Source organism: Acomys minous (genome assembly GCF_964271855.1).
Source record: "Acomys minous genome assembly, chromosome: 9".
NCBI lineage: Eukaryota > Metazoa > Chordata > Mammalia > Rodentia > Muridae > Acomys > Acomys minous.
This window is the reverse complement of record NC_140490.1, coordinates 30,841,208-30,855,261: the sequence shown is the minus strand read 5'-3', so window position 1 is coordinate 30,855,261 and position 14,054 is coordinate 30,841,208. Positions and strand designations below refer to the sequence as shown.

The window sequence follows — 14,054 nt, the reverse complement described above, 5'->3', positions numbered from 1 at the left end:
CAAGCTGTACTCTTAGAAAGGCTGTCCAAATGGCTAAAGTTCTGAACACATCCTCTAGCTGGGCTGACCTATATATTTCTTGATGTGGTCCTGCATGGTATATATAAGCAGATGACTTCTGAGTTGGGTATCAGCAAAGAGCTGCTAATCCAATTTCCTGCCTGGAGAGCGAGAGGGAGTGCGGTGGGACTACATTTTGGAAATAGAGCTTTTTACCATAAAGGAGGGGATGAGCCTCTCTCGCTTTAACATCGATGAGCAATTAGTGTGCAAAGATGCATGGTCCTTGCATCATTTTTTTAAAATCTTGTTTCCACTTTGAATTTTTAGAAAACATACCCGGACAAAGAGAAGGTAGGTAGGACTCGGTTTCCATCATCAGAGGGATAATGTGAAGACACGTTTTGACTCTGAAAACGACTGAGCTCGGTGGAAGAAAGGAGCTTTGTAATTTTTAAAATGAAAATAATGATATATTTTATGTAAAAGAGTTACACACTTGGCTTGTGATATTTAAAGCAAAATGATCACAGCATATGTTTGTTTTATGTGATCTGGAGAGTGACATTCGATTTTAGAACATCGCCTGGCACACAGTAGGCATGCAGATACTGGCTGAAGGAGTCTTTGCAAACCAATTGCTGGGGGTGATGGCTAAAAGGGTGGAGACATTTATTGTTTATTCGTCTGAATAAGGAGAAGGGGCCCTTTCTATCTTCTAGGACTTCTAAATAAGTTTCAAATCTTTTTGCATGCTGCAACATTAGAATAAATTACTTCTATTACTGTCTCACTTTTTTCAAGCTAACAATTTTTTGGGGGGGGGCTGGCAAATATATTTTTAAGCAGTTTCTAAAGTTAAATTAAGCTTGATAATTACGTGTAAATTGAGACGTGAATGGCAATTCTATTTAAACCCTTAAATCCATGCTATAGTTGCCACTGTTCTTAATACAACATTGGAATTTTAGAAGAATCCAAGTGGTAGTTAGGTTAGGCGTAGCTGCTTGCTAGGGAAGCTGCCACGGACTTATTTTGTAGATGCTTTTGTTTCATTTTTTAAAAAATCTTATGGTAATTCTAATAATTCAACATAGCTTTCGCTAGTAGGAAAACATGTTACAAGCCCCACTTGAAACCACACAAAGTATATTTCACTCTGCTCTGACCCACACATGTACTATTTCTTAAAGGCGTATCAAATCCAAGTCTTTGAAGATGCACACACTGTAACAGATTTTTTAAAAACATGATGGAAAATATATACCACCCAGCTAAACATGCTCTTGATTTAGAATCGAGGCCTATATGTTTCTATTTCCATAGTGACTATTGCTGTGGAATCGACATGTTTTAATTTAGATATGAGATTATAAACATCATTTGGAGGCAGAATTTATTTTCTTCTCCTACAATTTCTGAAAACTGATCAGTCTAAGTGCTGCGCAGAAGCAAATTCTGGAGCCAGATTGAGCAAATATTGGCTTCAGGGCCATCTATGATGAACAAAGGTCAGTTGTGTTTGTTTTTCCAGAAAGTTACAGATTTCTTTTAAGCCTTAGAAATAACAATTTGCCCACTGTGGTAATGCACACCTTTAATCCCAGCACTTGGGAGGCAGAGGCAGGCAGATCTCTGAGTTCAAGGCCAGCCTGGTCTATAGAGGCTATAGAGACAGCCAGGACTACAGAGAGAAACCTTGCCTGGAAAAATAAAACAAAACAGAAACAAAGTTAACAGAATTTTATACTTTATAAACTAATAAAAATAAAGTAGTCCCTAGCCAGAGCCCCTCTAGGTTATGCTAACATCTGTCTGCCTATAAAAGAAACACCAGGATAATTAACAAGTACAGACTCTATTGACATTTTTAACTATATTTCTTTAGAAAAAACTAGAAATGAGACATTTCATGCATATTAAGTATGAACACGTGTAGTTAGGGTATAACTCTTATTTAGCTCAAAGAGAACTTAGCATCCTTAATTCTAATGAATGGGAGTGGGGAAACAATATTTTCACATTTTACTTTTTTCCAGTGAATTGTCCAGGGACCTCCACAGTCAGAGGGTTGTTTTATACTCAAAGCAAGGCTTCTTAAACAGAGAGGCAGACACATAGCCAATCCTTAAAATGTGATAAACGTGGTAGGACCACTGAGACATGCTGGCACCAGGGCAGACACCACTCCACACCATGTAACAGGTGCTGCTAAACAGCTGCACAAAAGATGACTTGTAGTTCCCACGAGTAATCCCATCTCTAGTCAGGCAAAGGACGGAGGATCTCAGGTGTGAAGCCAGCCTGGGCTACACAGCAGGACCCTGGTATATATGAAAGCAAGACAGACAAGAGCCATAATCATTGTCACCCCTGAACCAAAGCGTTTGCTTTGGGCGAATAAGTTTGGAAAATCCTAGTTGATTCAACCTCTCCAATTCTTTCCGATTGCTTTTTGATTTTTTTTTTCTTCCTTAAGAATGGAGACAAATCCAAGGTTTGCATAGCTGAAGGATTGCTAGCACTGCCCTACTTTCAGAAGCTGGCTCCTGAGTCTGAGACAGAAGCTGCGAGTCGTAAGAGGAGAGAGACAGCAAGAGAGAAGACATTACTTGATTAATTGTTACATTCAGTAGCAGCACAAGCCTAAGCTGTGCAGTAGGTTTCCTCTGTGAGTCCCCAAGCATCCACAGTTTGATGGCAGGAGTCTAGCACACTTTTCAAAGGGCTGTATTTAGCATCCGCTTTTAGGTCTTTTCTTTCTTTGCTGGGAGACTCAGTGGGGGCTTACTGGTACTCAAGAGGCCAGAAAAGCAGTGGAGCCTATGAGGAGGGATGCCGCAGCCATTCATTCAGTAATTAATGCACACATATATGACGTGTGGGACAGTACTCTGGGACCCCAGGAATGCTGTGGGGTGGAGTGTAGGAAGTTCTTTGCCCTAATAAAGTCACACATCAGTTTGACGCTGAGATATATACAATATGTAAAGCCACAGAAGGTGATGGGGTGTATTTGTGGGAGGAGGAGCCAGGGGGAGAGGAAGCAACATGATTTATTTATTTTGTTGAAAAGAGTGTCATAGTTCAGGCAGATTAGCAGGGGAGCCTTTTACAATCTCAGAGGCAAGATATGAGCAAACACCTAAAAGAAGAGGAGGAAGGGGGCCTAAATGAGAGCATAGTACACACAAAGGTCCTGAGGTAGGAACTTGCTTGCTACCAATGAGGCCAAGAGACTTGGAGTGAAGAGGAGTGAAGGGAAGTAGGTAGGTGAACTTGGATGTTGATGTGACAGGATGGGGAAGGGGCTTTGTAAAGGACAGTAAGACATTCGCCCTGAGTGATCAGGAATAACACACTGCGGGGTTTTGGGCAGCGGGTGACAAGGCCAAAAGCTTTCCAGAAAGTATTTACTGAGTAACATACCCGAGAGGGGAAGAAAGAAAAACAAAAAAAGAGACCCAGTACTTGCACCAAACAAGGTTAGGCTACAAGGATGCCTGGTGAGGTTAGCATCCTGTCGGGTGTTCTGAGATGGAGGTAACATTTGACTGGAGCCTTAAAGGACGCAGAGGAGCTACCGACAAAGTCGGGGTAAGCATGGAGGCAGAGGTGGGGAGATAGTATCTAGGCTGCTAGATATACAATATATAAACTGGTGACCCAAGATAGCCAATGGTGACCAAATGCCAGGCATCAGAGAAGACATATGGATAAAAAGCTTTCATCTTGGATAAAAACAAGTTCCACTGAAAGGAGGCAGGACCAAATTCCACATCTGGCCGGGCTGACAAGGTGAGAAGAAGACATTACAGTGATGTAGATAGAGTAGAGCAATATTAGAGTCCAGTGGGCTCCAAATGCCTGCTTAGCCAGTCACAGCTCAGGACCAACAGGAGCCTTTTGGGAGTCTGTTTTCTCCATTGCAACATAGCATGTGCCTAGCAGGTTGGGCAAGTTAAAATTACCATTCATCAAAGTGCTTGAACATAGCAAATGCTAAGTAAACAAGAGTCATCAGGATAAACACATATTCTGCTCATTTCGGTTCCTAGTCCACAGTCAACAGCACAGGACAGGTACCAGCTCCACTTTGAACTTTGCATATCATTTGCCTTAGAATTGTTGAGAGTCTACAATATCCAGGCATAGGACTTGACACTTGACACTGTAAGGTCAGCACAGCCCCACCTTACCGTGTTATTTGGAGTGTTCTTGGGGCGGGGAGGTAGAAAACTAGGAAGGAACAAGGAAATATATGGCCTATGATACCACAAAGCAACTGAAAGGAAGACCTGGACCATGGCTGAGGCAGAGAAGAACCAAAGAAATGCAGCACGGTGGTAAGGAGCCAAATCTGAGCGAGCCAAGGGCTGCTCAACAGAGAGTGTCACTTCACTCCTTCATTAGAAATTCAGAAAGACTTTTCTAAAGCAGGTTGCCCTCCCAAGAGGAGCGGGAGACAGCCACAAGAATGGAGCAGAGGAGAAAGAAGGCTGCTTGGGCAGAGCAAAGAAAATGGTACAGACACATTGCAGCTACTTGGCCAACTGAACCTCAGTAGGAACTTAGCCATTAGCAGAGAACCCAGGGAGCCAGGCATGAAAGTTGATGCTTGCCTCTCCACCACTGGGGAAGCTGAGGCAGGATGATCTCAAGTTTAAGGTCAGCCTGGCCTATATACTATAAAAGACCTTGTTTTTTAAATAAAAAAAAAAATCATGGGAAATGAAGACCTCCCAAATGTCTCTCCAGTAGCAGACATGGATTTTCCCAGAGGCGGAACTAACACCACTGATTCCAAAGCTATTCCTTTCCCACCAGCTACCCAGAAGTCGTGCAAAGAGAGTGCTGTAAGCTCACAGGCACTTGTGAGTTCTACAAAGCTCCCCTCCTGGGATTTCACTGCAAATATCAGTACATTCTTCCAACACAAGATTCCTTTGCAGTAGATAGTAGTGTTATGTCGATTTTATAGATTTGAAAGAAGACCGTAGAGACTCTGAGCATCTTCTCCACATTAATCCTAGACCTACAATTTAAACCCCATGTTTACTCTGACTCACTCAGAACAGACAACTCTGCTCCGGCTCTTATCCCTAGAGAAGGCCCACATGCTTTATTAGAGATGTGTGAGATATGAGAAATTTATGTGAGAGAAAAGGACGGTCAAGAGGAAGATTCTCCTAAAGCCATGCATTTTCATGAGTCAGCCACAATCGGCGGGCAACTTCAGCTTCCTGCGTCTTTCCCTCGTGAACTGTGCTGGCACTGAACACAGTGGCACTTGTAGCTCTCACTGCACCACCGAGCTGGTGCTCACCTGTACGACGTGGATGCTGTATGTTAAGGCTTGTGAGCCTGTATGAAGAGGACTGAGCACACTTCACAATGCTCAAGGCTGAAGAAGTAACTTGGAAGAAATGCTGGAAGGAATCGGTTGTGTTTCTTTTCCAGTGCCTCTTAAAAAATGACAAGACGGTGTAGTGTGCTGTCCTTGCTTTCATGCATTAGCTATCAGGACATTCAGTGTTCATAGAAGTAAATGCTCTCCCTTGGTAACCTTTGTAGCTAGTGTATGCTTTTCCTACCTCTGCCTTGGATTTCCTATTTGTACTGATAAGCTTACTAAATGTGTGGGGTTCTGAGTGCTACTGTAGGAATGCATTTTTGTAATGGAGAAAGGAAAAAGCTTCTTGCTCCAAATGTGTATTCTTCAGTAACCAAAGCAAGGAGCTATGCGCAGAGGTGCATGCCTATAATCCCAGATATTTAGGAGACTGGGGTTAATAAGAACATTACAAGCTCAAGGCCAGCCTGGGCAACTTAGCACATCTTGGAAAAAATAAAAGCAAAAAGGCTGGATTGTAGCTCAGGCACAGAGTGTGTTTGTTTAAACTATACAAGGCCCTGGATTCAATTCCTAGTGCCACCTCCCATCCTTAAAAAAAAGCAAAATAGCACAGACAAAAGGCTCTTGGTGTCAACTCTTGAAGCCAGACTCCAAGCCGGGGTTCTATCTTATTCACCTGTTTCTAGAGTCTATGCTGAGACCTCATACCCATTTTTATTGAGCAATATTCAGCAAGTTGTTACCATATCTTGGAAGTGCTGGAGGGAAAAGGAACCACATTGTCTGAAGAGACTTTTTTGTGTAAAATGACTCCCAATCCCATCACTCTCTTGTCTCTGAGACACCAGGTCTAGCTTTGGCCCCATCTCCCCCAGATGACATTTTTATTTTAAATACAGGTTAATTTTGTTTGGATGTTCATTTTTTTTGTCTTCTTTTTTGGGGGTCCTTTGATTTTGGATTTTGAAACAGAGTCTTTCCAGGTAACCCAGGCTGGCCTCTAACCTATACCATGTCTTTATATTTTGAGTGCTAAGTGTTTGGGTTGTATATACAGGCTACTACCCCCAATTTATGTTCTGCTTCTTGGGAAGGGGGAACCCTTTTAGAGGAAGAAAACCACATCCACAGCAGAGTGATGTTTTTCAGGCCTATAATTCTAGGAGGACAGAAGGCTGACACATGACTACCACAGGTTTACAGCCAGTTGGGCCATGTAGGGAGTTCCAGGCTAGCCAGGACTACATAAAGAGATCTTCTCCCAAATCCCCCCAAGTAAAACACACATACTTAGGAAGCTGGAATGTGTAGGTTTAGCATATCTGAAGATCCCCAGAGATGAGGTCAATTGAAAATGCTGGGAAGAAGGGGGGAGGGAGGGAGGGAAAGAGGGAGGGAAGGAAGGAGGGAGGGAGAGGCCCAACATTTTAACTAGGCTGGCTGGCAAGAGATCACAGCAAAGCCTGTATGTGTGTGTGTGTGTGTGTGTGTGTGTGTGTGTGTGTGTGTGTGTGCAAAAGGATTCAATCTCATGTCCTCTTTCTGGCACAACAAGTTCTCCTACCTGTCAAGCCATTTCCCCACCCCACAACTATGATCCTAAGTTTTATATGTCCCGTTCCAAAGGTCAATAACAAGCAGATGAGGCACAGCTATACAGATGATTGATTCAAATCTTTCATTTCAAGGCACAAAACAAAACAAAAACAACAAAAACAAAACAAAAAAAGCCAACTCATAATAACTGTTCTGGAAAGTTCAGTGGAGTAGCATGAGGTTGCTTGAGTGGACAAAGGGAAGGTACTAGCAGACTTTGAAGGGCAGCGTGTATGAATGACAGGCTGCTTGTCCATGCCTCCTTGGAGCGCATGACCTTCAGTTATTTGTAGTCTGATCACTCTACTCAAGGGTTCAATTCCTGGAAAGCATTTACCTGACCTATTTAGAGCCCCATCTCTATTCCTGGCCCGTGAAAATGGAATCCAAGGGCTTTGCCTCACAGCAAAAACGCTCTGTGCTCAGTAACAAGGAGCAGGAAAGCAAAACTAGACCACTCCTAAGCCAGAAGAAAGGACAGTGGAGGCTGGACAGGCAAACACAAACAATAGACCCGTCCTGACAGTCACTATACTCGGATGCTCTACAAGCCAGCATGAGAAGTTTGTGTAGCAGTTCGCTCTACCATTCCCCTCCCCTGACACCACAGCTAGGTCTCTGACTTCTGTGACTGCAGGAAGTGTGAGAGAAAGACTGGTATCCTGGAAAGCTCTCACCCAAAAGTCTGTTAAGAGTCTCAAGTTCCTAAGACAAGCAACCACCTCCTTGTGGAAAATATGGCCTACCCAATATAACTGTTAAACAGTCACATTTAAGTCAAGGATGTGTTGCTTCGGTGATTCCATCTGGAGACTTGGCTGGGAAATGCACGGTTGGAAAACATGGCAGCAATATCTCTTTCTATAACATTTTTCACTCTGATCAATTACCATTGCATTTGATAGGAAAATTGTATGTGGGTCAAAGGCCTACAGCACCAGCTACCCAAGGGGGTTCTTGGCTTTTCGTTGGAACTCTTTAGAAAAATTCTTTTTTGAATTCCAAGAAAATTTAAGTTGGACCAATCAATGGGTGGGTTGGGCTGTGGGGGAGGGAGGGTTGCTTTCAAAATCAAATGCAAGTGGGTCAGTTTGAGGGGACAATTGGGAATTGGTCTAATGCGGCTTAGTTCTTGGGTGCACCAGAGATTTTAATTGTACCAGAATAGAAGGTACTAACTATTTCAAATAGCCTTTACCAAGGCACATTCCATCTGGTCATCATAGTCTATTTTCTTCCTGGTGTTCATCAAACTCTGAAATTGTTTCATGTTTCTGATTTATCATCCGTATTCCACCATTAGGATGACAATCAACAAGATCGAAATCAGATTCGTTCACCATGTCTGGCACACAGCAGGCCTTTTAATAGGTATTTGTTTTATTCCTACAAGGTGCTGCTTGCTTGCAAGACTGGATTGGGGTAACCATCCAACTCATAGCAAAGAGAAAAATCCAGGTATGGTGGCATGCTCATAATCCCAGCACTCAGGCCAGCCTACACAATACGTTCTAGGTCAGCCAGAGCTGCAGAGCAGGATCCTGGCTCAAGAGTAACAGCAGAAATGTTCAGTTCAGTGCTACCTGCTCACATAATCATTGGCACAGAGCAGTCAACCCAGTGGGTAAAGATCTGCCCATGTTGTGCTTACAATACTTTATTTGCCAAAGAACACTGCAGTCCCACTTGCTTCAGTGACCAAGTTTCCCAATATCAGAACAGTAATAACAGCAGCCATAATTAGTAGTGAGTGTAAGGGCTGCCATTTATTCACCAGCCACATGCCAGGCATTTCCCACATATTATGGCATTTCAATTGCATTCTGAATATTTTTTATTGGTTCTTTGTGAATTTTACACCATCCCAGTCATTTCCCCCAACCTCATTCCCATCTTACACCCTTGCTACTTCCTCTACCAAACAGAGAAAAAAAAAAAAACCTCTCTTTGTGTAAGCGGTAGTGTGTCAGTGCGTCCCTCAGTATACCCTTTTGTCCATCTTTCTTTGCTTGAAATGTTCATTGCAATGAGTCATTAGTCTGGTTCAACGTCTTTGGTTTCTGCTACACTATCAATACTGGATCCTCACTGGGACTCCTCTCTGCAGATATCCTGCAGTCACCCTGTGCAGATATCCTGTTATTGCCCTGTGTCATGCAGATCCCGTAGTTTTAGATCTGAAGGACTGGTCCCTTCATGCCCTCCAGCAGTTCATCGATGGGGTAGATGTTGAGGTAGGCCAATGCAAAGCCCTGGATCTAGGTCTGAGAGATATCTGAGCTGGTTAGCCTGCCAGTCTCCCACTCTCATGCCCTCAGGCTGGCTCACCAGAGACCCTGCAAACAGGGCCAGCTCTATTCTGCTGCCCAGGCAAGGTTCAGGGCCCACTCTCTTTACTGCTGCAGCTGGTGAGGAACATGGCCAATTCTCCCACTCTCATGACTCTGAGGGTGGCTCTCCCATCTGCCATAAATGGTGAGAGATGAGGGAGGGAAAGAAGACATCTCTCTCTTGTCCATGCCACCACACAGCGGACAATAGGCAGGGTCAGGTCTCCTATACTCATGTTCTTGGGGGCCAGCTCACCTACAACTCCCACATCTAGGGCCAGCTCTACTGTGCGGCCCAGGTCAGATGTAGGGCCGTCTCTCCCAAGTGCTACAGCAGGTGACGGGCAGGGATAGCTCTTCTGCTCTCCTGCCCCCAGGGACAGTTCTCCTGCCTGCCTTAGGTGACAAAGGGAAAGGGTTGGGGGGGCATCTCTCCCATGCCATGTCACCAAACAGCAGACAAGTGGTGGTCCCAGCTCTCTTATGTTCACACCCTTAGGGCTGGATCACCCGAATTTGCCTCAGTTTTAGCTCTGCTGTATTGCCCAGGCGATGTGCAGGGCCCACTCTCTCATGACCCTAGTAGTCAGGTCTCCTGCCTGCCACAGATGATGAAGAGGCAAGGAAGAGGAGGGTATCTCTCCCTCTCCATTCCACATCATGGGAGACAAGCGGTAGAGCCAGGTCTCACATGCTCATCGCCTCAGGGCTGGCTCACCTGCAACTCCAGCAATGTGTAGGGCCACTCTTCCCTACTGCAGCTGGCTACGGGTGGGGGTGGGGCATTAGGTCAGTCCTCTTCTCATGTCTCCAGAGTCAGCTCTCCCAGGATGCCCAGGTGAGGCAGCTGCCCAAACCAGGGATGTCTGCCTGGCCTTTGGTGGTAATAGACCCCTGATGCTGCAGGGCCACAGACCCAGTCCCCTGGTGGCAGCATAGGCCAGGACCCCACCATAGTCCCAGGTGGCATCACCGGCAACTCACATTAGGCTGTTCCTCACTACCCTCAGTCTCCAGTTCTGCCTCTCTTCATTGTGCCCACAGCCTTCTGTTTCTCTTCCATTTTTTCACTTGCTCCTCTTAGTAGCACCCAGGGTCTCTGAGTGTGTGGGCTGTCTCAGGAGTGGTCTCAGAAGTGCTATGCCTCACTTGTGTATTATGGCACCAGGCAGGGGTCATCTCAGGCATGGTCTGCCCTCCAGTCACCAAGCCTGTGCAGACCAGACTGGTTGTTATCTCAGGCTATCTCCCTGTTTAGGCCCCATGGTGCTTGTCTGGTTGTTGTCTCAAGCTTGCTTTTTTTCCCCCCAGGGAATGTTAGGTTACTAATCATTTCAGGTGTTCCTAGGTCAGAAGACTGAGTGTAGACATAGCTTTGCTCCTCTCTGCCACCTACTGACAAAGCAGCCGCACCTGCAAGGACTCTATCCTATTGTGAATATTAAAGGTTGTAAAGACAAAGCAACCAGGTCTTTGAAATGTTAAGAGAATCATCCACAGCTGGTATCACAAGCAGCCATGAGTGTTGAAATCAGCTGGTCTGTGGAAGCCCACAACCCAGGGCATTACAAATTAGGGCTACTCCTGTCCCTGGAAACTGACAGCCTGTATACCCAGGCCATAGCTGATAGGATATGTCTACTGACCTAATGACATCTCTAACGCCAGAAGACCACGTCTTTAGACAACCATGGAAACCAGTCACGCCCTCCGGCGACTTCTCAGTGATAACTGCAGTGGCTTACCTCAATGTCTCCAAGAGGTGGATCTGGTGTCTGAGGAGTCCTCATGCAGCCTGTTTTGGTGAATGCTGCCATACTCCTTTAGCACAGTAGAAATCTGAATCCTAGAGTAAGCAAGCTCCCAGTCCCAGAGTTACTCAGAAAAACCAGGCTTCATACTTAGGTCAAGTGAAACCAGGCTCCATACACACAGCGGAACTTGGTGCCTTCTGGGCTCCGCGCTTTCACATTGGCTGCCTAAGTTCTTCTTGTTGTCTGCTGCTCTGGAGTTATCTCAGGAACCACTCTTCCTAGAGAAACAGCATAGTCGTCTCTATTTTCTAGTAGTTTTCACTCAGGGCTCTTAGGGTTGTGAATACTGGAGAAGTCTACACAGTACACGCGCTTCAGTCACACCAGGCTCTGATGAAGCAAAGCACCAGATCTTGATTACCTGGCTCTCCTCTTCCAGGACTTTCAGTACAGGAAGATCTTCCTTAACAATGTAGCAAACAGGCCCACCCCAGAGCTGCAGACCACGTTCTACCCAAGTACAAAGTCTCCGCCTACGCAAAAGTCCTGAATAAGACTCTCAGCCACCCTTTTTGGGTCAGCAGCTCAGTCCTGAGGCTTTGCCTGTAGGCTGCTGTGCTCTGATTGGCCATGCCTGGGTCACATGCCAAGTGTGGCTGGATGGAATAGCTCCCACCTTAACCATATGGACTGAGAGTTGGGGGAGGGGCTGACTTCTCCAATGGAGATGTTGGATGTTGTTACCAGACGGGAGAATGACGATCAGCAGCAGAAATAACAGATGCCCACTACACACACCAACCCAGACTGGATTCGATGCCCAATTTTGTCTTCATAAACACGCATTGGGTGGAGATTTTTTTTTTTCTTATTGCGTGTGTTTTTCTCCTCTACTAAACTATAAACTCCTTCAGGGCGGAGGCTGAATCTTCTTTGTAAATCTAGAACCCGGTAGAAAACTTGATGCCTACGAAGTAGTCAAACCGTATTTACTGAATGAAAGATCAAACGTACTCATTTAAAAATCGCCAGTGATGCTGTCTCATCTTGCATCTTTCATAGGCAAGCAGCAGGGTGAGGTGGGAGAAAGAACACAGATGCTAAGTCACTGTTTTTCAAAGTGGAGTCTGGGAACCCTCCTCCACCAGAACAAATTGCAGATGTCTGGGCCACCAGCGAGATTGGTAAACACTGTGGAGGCAAGTTTAGCAAAACCCTTATGCGATTGGTATCCACACGTGTGTGTTAAAAACCATGGCATCGTAAGAGAGGAAATATCATCTCCATTGTGTTCTGGTGATTTGAACTATAATTGGGACGGAGGGATGAGGGCGGGTCATACCTGTCCTCGGCTTGCTGCCCTTTAATATGGGGTTAAGAAGTATGGGGATACACTTCCACGGTAGGGCACATGCTTAGCATGCCCCAGACCTTGCATTCGATCTCCAGAAATAAGTTAATTGACAAACAAGAGACATCTGAAGCTACTGGGTCTAGTGAGAAGTCGACACAATGATTCAAGTGGCTTTCTTATAATATGTAGGTGGTTTACCTTTGCAGTCTTTTCTATTTTGTTGCCCTCTAGGGTGGCTCATTTGCACCTCCCAGGTATGTGTTTAATCATTTCATCCTTAACCTGGGAGACAGGTATTCTTAACATACCCATTTAAAGCTGTGTAGTGCATGTATTTGGAGTGTGTGCACGTGCTCATATGTACACAGGTGCATGTGGGGAGTTCAGAGGACAACCGGCATGTGGGGGTTCAGATATTCTCTGTTCCCACAGGGACGGGACGAGCTGAGGTCATCAAGGTTGGCAGCTTTCAACATGCCCATTTTGTAGATACAGAAACGGATAAAAGTCACTGTCAAGTTGTGCAGTTGAGGCAGGATTTGAACTCAGGTACTTCGATGTCAGTTCCAAGGCTCCTAACTCTATACAGTACTTTCCTCTTAGAAATAATAATTCCTCTTCCCCTAGGATATTCACTAGCCAATTAGGAGCCATGGCAAAGAATCAAACTCTTTGAATACAAAAAAGCTCTAAATATGGGGCTGCAGAGATAGCCCAGCGGTTAAGAGCACTGACTGCTCTTTCCAGAGGGACCTGGGTTCAAATCCCAGAACACACTGGCAGCTCACAACTGTCTGTAACTTCAGTTCAGGGACACTGACACACTCACACAGGCATACATGCAGGCAAAACACCAACGCGCATCAAATAAAAGTAAATAAAAATTTATTTAAAAACCAATAAATAAATAAATAAATAATAAAAACAACTGAACAAACAACCAAAAACCAAAAAAAGCTCCAAATAAGACCTCTGATGAAAAAAGAGTAGGGACAGGAAGTATAAGGTCACTATTGGTCAGATCAATAGCTCAGAGGGAAAAAGCACACTATATGTCCTAACACTGGTCTAGCGGCAGCAGAGAAGGCCCCTTTTCTCTCCCCCATCTGCACACACATCTCTAGGTTCCCTAACACCTCTGTGCTTTGAGAACCAGGAGTCGGTCTTTAATCTTAGATGACTGTTTTCATTCCGAATTGCTATATTTCCTTTTCCTCCCTTCCTTCTAGACACCAATGCGTTTCTCCCTGGGAAGCGCGAGCAAAGCCTGAGGTGCAAGCCAAGCCCTCAGACACGTGATAGCTGTTACTGAAGATCTGAGGAAAAGTAGCAAACCTCGGCTCAAGATCCAAATGCTGTACTCTAGTATCTGCGGGTGGCACAGGTCCTGAGAAGAAATGGAAAGCTCTGGGCTTTGTTCTGGGGTGCTTGGCTGTTGAGCACTCTGAGACACACACCCCCCACCTCACCTGTGGATTCTGTTCTGGCTCTGGCGACACTGTGTTAAAGAACCTTTAAACACTCCTGCTCCAGGAAGTATCAGGATGCTTACAATTAGTGCATAGTTACACATAACCTTGACCTACTTGTTCAAACAAGGAAACATTAAAATAAGGCAGTTTCTTAAGCCGGATGAACAAGGGTGAGATAGAACTTTAAATACC

The 14,054-nt window shown here is 45.0% G+C and overlaps 1 long non-coding RNA gene across 1 annotated transcript in view; it reads right to left on the bottom strand.

The window, feature by feature from the left end:
* LOC311605129 overlaps positions 1-11,354 on the bottom strand; it is a 97,335-nt gene extending 85,981 nt beyond the window's left edge. Inside the window, exon 1 of the long non-coding RNA XR_014781800.1 lies at positions 11,028-11,354. This is a non-coding gene — a long non-coding RNA (uncharacterized lncRNA). The remainder of the gene's footprint in view (positions 1-11,027) is intronic.
* Positions 11,355-14,054: the final 2,700 nt, after the last annotated feature.